Source organism: Myotis brandtii, unplaced genomic scaffold (assembly GCF_000412655.1).
Source record: "Myotis brandtii unplaced genomic scaffold, ASM41265v1 scaffold517, whole genome shotgun sequence".
Lineage (NCBI taxonomy): Eukaryota > Metazoa > Chordata > Mammalia > Chiroptera > Vespertilionidae > Myotis > Myotis brandtii.
This window is the reverse complement of record NW_005369706.1, coordinates 113,845-120,343: the sequence shown is the minus strand read 5'-3', so window position 1 is coordinate 120,343 and position 6,499 is coordinate 113,845. Positions and strand designations below refer to the sequence as shown.

Below are 6,499 nucleotides of genomic sequence, written 5' to 3'. Positions count from 1 at the left end.
GTTGGCCAGCCAACTGCCCACGGCCCCCCCCCCTGGCCAGCCCTGCCCACGACTCCCCCCGCCCATCGGGGGCAGGCCTGCCAGCCAACCTCCCGCATCCCCTCCCCGGCTGTGCACGAATTCGTGCACTGGGCCTCTAGTAAATAATAAAAAACATAAAGCACATATGTATATACATCAAAATAATGGAACTTTTTCTTTTATATAAATAAATGGGAGATGGCGACATAACCACGAAACAACATAGATCGAGTCCAACATAACCCTAGGGCTGCCTATATAGGGATTACCCACATGGTCTACCAGGTAGTTGGAAATATGGATTTGAAGCTCAGAAATATGCAAAGGCACTAAACATATTGCTTTGGTATTCCAAAGTAAAAAAGAAAAATTAAAAAATCCTATATAATAAAAGCATAGTATGCAAATTGTCCCCTCGACCGGGAGTTTGTCTGGGAGTTCGACCAGGGGGAAGGGAGGGAGGCTCCGGGCCAGCAGCCAGCAGCTGCTAGGGACCCTACCAGTGCACAAATTTCATGCACAGGGCCTCTAGTTAAATATAAAAAGTAAAACCATAAAAATTAGAAGCAAATTGAAGTGAATACTTAATCCACCTCTGGATAAGAAAAGACTTCTAAGCATGAAAGCAAGAAAAAAGTCCCAAAGAAAAAGATCTATAGATAATAATAAATCATGTACAAAATTAAAAGACAATTAACTAGTTAAACAAAAGAACTGATATTCTTAAAATGAAGAGCTTATACACACATCACAAAGAAAAACACTAAGGATAGTTTCCCTGTGAAATAGTGAAAGTTGTTAAATAACTTGTCATGGCAACTTAAACCTCTTATAACATAAGACTTGCTTTACATTCACTAGAGATGATGGTGCTTTGTGGCATAGATCAGCAGGGCTTTTCAGACTTACTTTACCAAGTTGCCAAGTGTCAATCTATGCAACTTCTATTGTCCATTGGGCGCAAACCATTAAATTGCCACTAGGCTGCATTAAGCCTTGCTACCCCTGTGAAAATTGCCTTTGCTGTACCCAGTCTTTCCTCAGATTCTATATATTTAAAATGGATGAAGATTAAGAATGGGAGATAAAATAATTTCAGAATATACAGTGAGCAGTGATCAAAAGTCATCCAGGTTGTATGGACTTTGGAATCAAGAGCCCAACCTTCTTACTTTACAGATGAAGCTCAGAGAGGATGAATGATTTACTCAGGATAACCTAAGTGGTTAGTTTCCAACACCAAGTTGGGAATCCTGACTCCTAAGTCAGCCAGCACCCTTTTTGTTTGCAGTGCTGCTTCAGCCATCACAAGCTCTGGCTTCTCATAGCAATGGGCATTTAAAACACCACAATTCACACTTCTTGTACACTTTCTACTTTGTCACTCCACTTATTCAATTTGGCTTAATACAGACCTATACTCTCTCCCCCAAATAAATGAAAGAACCCCAGAGAGAAAAACAACATAATTATAATGTTAAGGCCCAAATAAAAATGGGAATGAATTAAACAAATTACAATTCATAGAAGAAGAAATTGAAATGAATGTATGAAGAATGTTCACTCTCACTAACAAAGAAATACAAATTAAATAACTCTTGCTTATCAAATTAGTAAAGATTAAAAAATAATATTCAATGTTATGAAGAATGCAATATGATGAGCACTCACAATCACTGCAGGTGAGAATGTTAATTAACCTAGTCTTCATGAAAAGGGGATTTGGCAGGAAGTTTAGTAATTTTAAATTTTCATCCCCTTTGACACAGTAATTCAACTTCTGGGAATCTAATCTAAGGAAATAATGAGTGATTTGTACAAAGATTTATGCATAAACTTATTCTCAAATTTTTTCACTTATTAATAATGTAACAATCAAAACACCCAAGTGCATAGTTAAATTATGCAACATCAATGCAATATGGCATAAAACATCCACTAAAATTGTTTTAAAATGATTTTCATGCCATAAAAAACTATGATATAATGTAAATAAAAAAGCAGATACAAAACTGTATCTACTGTAATAGTATGAACCCAATTAGCTTTGTGTTTGTGAGTGTGTGTATGTTTGTGCATAAAGAAAAAAAAGACTGAAATGAAATACATCAAATTATAGTTCTCTCTGGAACATATAAAATATTTTATCTTCTTTATAATTAATTTGTCCCAGGTTTTTTATAATTAGTATATGTACTTCTTATTTTCTAAATGTGAATGTATAGTTGTATTTGTGAAAATAAAACAAGAATTGTATATATGTATATTATATTATTAACGTGTGTTTTTTAAATGTATTTTTGTTGATTTCAGAGAGGAAGGGAGAGGGAGAGAGAGATAGAAACATCAATGAAGAGAGAGAATCATTGACCAGCTGCCTCCTGCACGCCCCCCACTGGGGATCGAGCCTGCAACCCAGGCATGTGCCCTGACCGGGAATTGAACTGTGACCTCCTGGTTCATAGGTCCACGCTCAACCACTGAGCCACACAAGCTGGCTTACCGTGTGTTTTTTTTTTTAAAGATAAATTTGCACGTCACTCGCATGGAGGTGTTAAAGCAGATAAAATTGCACAGGGAAAGAGTATAATGAGAATAAGATTCTGGACAGGGCCATGGCAAATACCCACATTTAAGGGGCAAAAAGATTGTGACCTAATGAAGGACCATGGGAGGAAGTGGTTTGAATAGAAGATGGAGAACCAGGTAGAGTCACATCAAGAAAGCCAAATGATAGGAAGAACCAGAAAAGTTGTCCTCTTGGTCAAATGTTGCCATGTGGTAAGGATAGTGACAGGGCCATTAGAGGGAAATCACTGGGACTATGTATAGGCAGACAGATTTCCTCTAGTACTGGAGATGGAAGCTAAATCTGAGCAAGTGTTACCTGTTCAGTAAAACTGACTATGAGGAAAAGAACTCCTGGGCCATTTGCTTGATTTCAATTTATGGAAGAAAAAAAAAATTGTAGAAAGCTAAAGCCAAGTAAAAGCATATCTGGGTTACTGATCTATAGGTAATGAAACAAAAATTGGCAATACTTTGGCATGCAAGAGAAAACATGTTTGAGAAATTGTAAGATTTTTAAATAGTAAGCTCTGTTATAGGATAAATAAGAGAGAAAAACAGCTCCACACATGTTATCAGAAGTACAAAGAAGTTGCATTTTTTTCTAAATATGAAAGTTCTTGGTGTCAGAGTAGCATTATTAAGAAATTCTTTGAAAGAAAATAAAAATAATCTAAATTTTTATGGTATCATGTTAACTTCTTATAACTAGACATGTGAAGTCTCTAGAAACGTTTTCAAGTTTAAGGAAGTCATTTGACATGCTGAATAATGAATTGCTTGTTGGGTCAAACCTTGTCCTTTTTATGAAAAGAGGTCTTCATTAGCACAATCAATAACTTGACTGAGGCTCAAGGACTTTGCATCTAGCCATAGAATAAACATATCAGTATGGTCCTACCAAGAGCACCATTTACCACAGAATCTCAATTCTGTAATCATTAAGTAGAAATTACTCAATTTACAACCACTCATTTGTTACTAAAGAACTTTGAGAGTCTGGGTTAAGTGATTTAACGTCACCTAGAGATTACTGTACACAATCTAAAATAAAGTACTTTAACTTCCTATCAAAAAAATACAGTGAAAGACCAGAGCAACCTTTAAAAAAAACCAACAATCTTTTCTTATGGAGATTCCTGACTTCAGAACCAAGTTACACACCTTTCTATCTGCAGAAAGAGTACAATTCCAATCTAAATGAAGATCATCTACTTCTGAGTGTATGGAATTAAGAATGCCTAAAACTAGTTTCATGGTCAATATAAATAATGACAAATTCTCCCAATCTGTGGTTAGGTGGCCTTTTATGGCAAACTTGTCCAATGATCTCCCATACTCTCAACATTCTTTTTTGTCTGTGTGTCTTTGAAGAACGTCTGTACTTGAAAACATCGTAAGAAAACAATGTAATCATTGTAGGTACCCAAATTACATGCAAATATACCTTTCTAAAAATTCCTGGTGGAGACCACTTTCCTAGAGTGTAAACAGAAAGAAAAGAGGTGAGCAATGTCAAAGAAACATGTTCAACAAGTATCATGGCTCAAATTACCAAACGAAACAACCAACATCTGTATTATTAACTCACAATCCTACTTAAAAAATGAAAAACATAGTTACAGAGAAGGGACCATGTCATGTTCATCCTCTGTATACCAGGGCACTGGCACACAATAGGCAATTTTAAAAAGCCTACAGTTATATGACGAGCACTCAAGACTGCTACAGACTTCAGATAATCAAAACTCTACAAAGAATCTTCAAACACTTCTGACTCTTTCCTTCTCCACCTATCTATCCACCCTATCCCCACCGCCAAAGAAAAAAGAAATAGAAAGACATTTTGAGGACACCTTAGCAAGAAAAAGTATCCTCTGTTACCAAGGTATGCTGTTAATAGAATTGCTTTCACTTCGGAAGCTTTCTTTTCTTAGAATTATTAGAAGGTTGAGATCTGGGCCACCTTTAACCAGAGTCTAGAACGAAGTTTGAATGTACCAAGTTAAACAAAGTTACACAATGGAGCAATTTTTACAAAATGGCACTGCTTTACTAATGTTGCCAATACTCTATTCTCTTCCCAGTAGCTCTACAGTTCAGGAACTACCTGATAACAACACTTCCAGGCTCATTAGAGAACAGTGAAAATAGCTCCACCAACTATTTACTGAACTGCTAAAGTGCTAACAACAGGACATAAGCCCATCTTGAAAAGGCCATAATGGTGACAGAATGCAAGGTAAGAAATAGGAATGATACAAATTCATGAATTGAAGAGAACCCTATTACTCAAAGGTTTTTACTATTGTGGTTGTTTACTTTTTTGTTTTGTTTTTAAGGAAAACTAAAAGAATTAAAAAACAAACACACAAACACAAACTATTCTCCGTGCTCCCATAGCACTCTGGGCTGATCTATAGTATAGCATTGGCCTCACTAATATTGTAAATTATAGGCACTGATCTACCTAACCTTTTGATTTTAAGCTCTTTTACAGTTGGCCATTTGGAACTTTGAATCCACAGTAGGACTGACAAAACAAGAGGCACTTAATAAATGTATGGTAAAAAAAAAAAGAGAGAGAGAGAGAAATGTTTTTAAAGTAATTACATATTGCTCTGTTGTGTGTTTTTCTATTGATGCAAAACAAGGAAATATATGTGCATGCACAGCTTTCTTTATTTTTTCCTTTAAAACCTTCTCCCCTGCTAACTCTGCAACTTCTTGAAGGGCTACTTAAAACGTGATCATCCTTCATCCAGGCTATAACTCCACAGGAACTTAGAAATGTTGGCTAAGGGTCATCTTCTTTTGTGTATACATCAAACCTCAAAAGAAAGTGCTACTTCACAGTTCCTAGAACTGTGAATTCACCATTTGTGAATAGTATTAGTAATTATGCAGATAAAAAGTATTCTATTTAACCACTGAAATCAAGAGCAAAAGGAAGACTCTTTCATTCAAAAGAAGACACCCCGCCCCCCCTACAGAGGCATTGTCTTAAAGGCTGATAACTCTCTAAGTACCTTGACTAACTTAACAGGTCAAGTTGATAGGACCATCTGGATTAGGTAGGCTTTTGAAAGCTGGAATTAAGTGAAAGACAATAGTAGTTCAACTATCTCTCGCCAGGATCAGCTAAACTCAGTTGTTGTAAGCGCCAGAAGGAGGCAAGGACAAGCGCCAGATGGTTCGCTCCTAGCACCTACAACTTCAGGGCTAGTAGGTGTCGTCAGGGTGTACAGTTACCTCATATTAACACCTACGTAGGTTAGTGACAGGTGCCAGCAATACATACACGATAGCGATGCGGGGATGGTACATCCGGCTGCAAGGACTGCTATGTTCTCAACACAAGGATGTGTCTCACACAGAGTTTAACTGGCAGAATGGAAAGGCAGAAAAGTCAAAGAGAGAGGGAATGGCTGAAAATAAAGAAGGGACATGAGCAGTTGAATATCATAATAGTATGTCCTTGGGATATTCTTTTGAATATAGATGAACGGTCACCCCCTTCCACCACATCAAAACATACAGAGTTAGAAAGGAGTGCTCCCGATTTAAGAAGAGGGAGTTCCTATCAGCTTCCTCCCTCAGGCAGCAAAGGCTCAGCCCTATGTCATTACTTCCAACCCCAGAGCAGTACCCAAAAGTGAAGAAAGAGCAGAGAATCCGCGGTTCCTCCACTCCCGCTTCCGAGGGTACGGGTCCGCCCTCCCTGTGCGCCCCCGGCCCCTGAGTCGCGGGAGGGAGAAGGTGTGGAGGAAAGCCGAGGTCCGCGCACTTCACTCTTCGGCTGTGGAGGATGCGGGGAGGGAAGGCCCTTACCTGGCTGAAAGCGGTCTTTTCTCCGCGCCGGCACCAGCGCTGCCCGGATCCCAGGCGCTCTGCCTCGCGACCTGTCGCG

The 6,499-nt window shown here is 38.3% G+C and overlaps 1 protein-coding gene across 3 annotated transcripts in view; it reads right to left on the bottom strand.

Moving 5' to 3' along the window:
- Positions 1 to 6,499, bottom strand: part of LIMA1 (LIM domain and actin binding 1) — a 94,115-nt gene extending 87,616 nt beyond the window's left edge. For 2 of the 3 annotated variants that reach the window (XM_005877295.2, XM_005877294.2), the window contains exon 1: positions 6,421 to 6,493. The gene's annotated coding sequence lies outside the window, so the exon portion shown is untranslated. Of the gene's footprint in view, positions 1 to 5,890; positions 5,974 to 6,420 lie in introns of all 3 variants that reach the window. The other variant, XM_005877293.2, reaches the window with a different exon arrangement.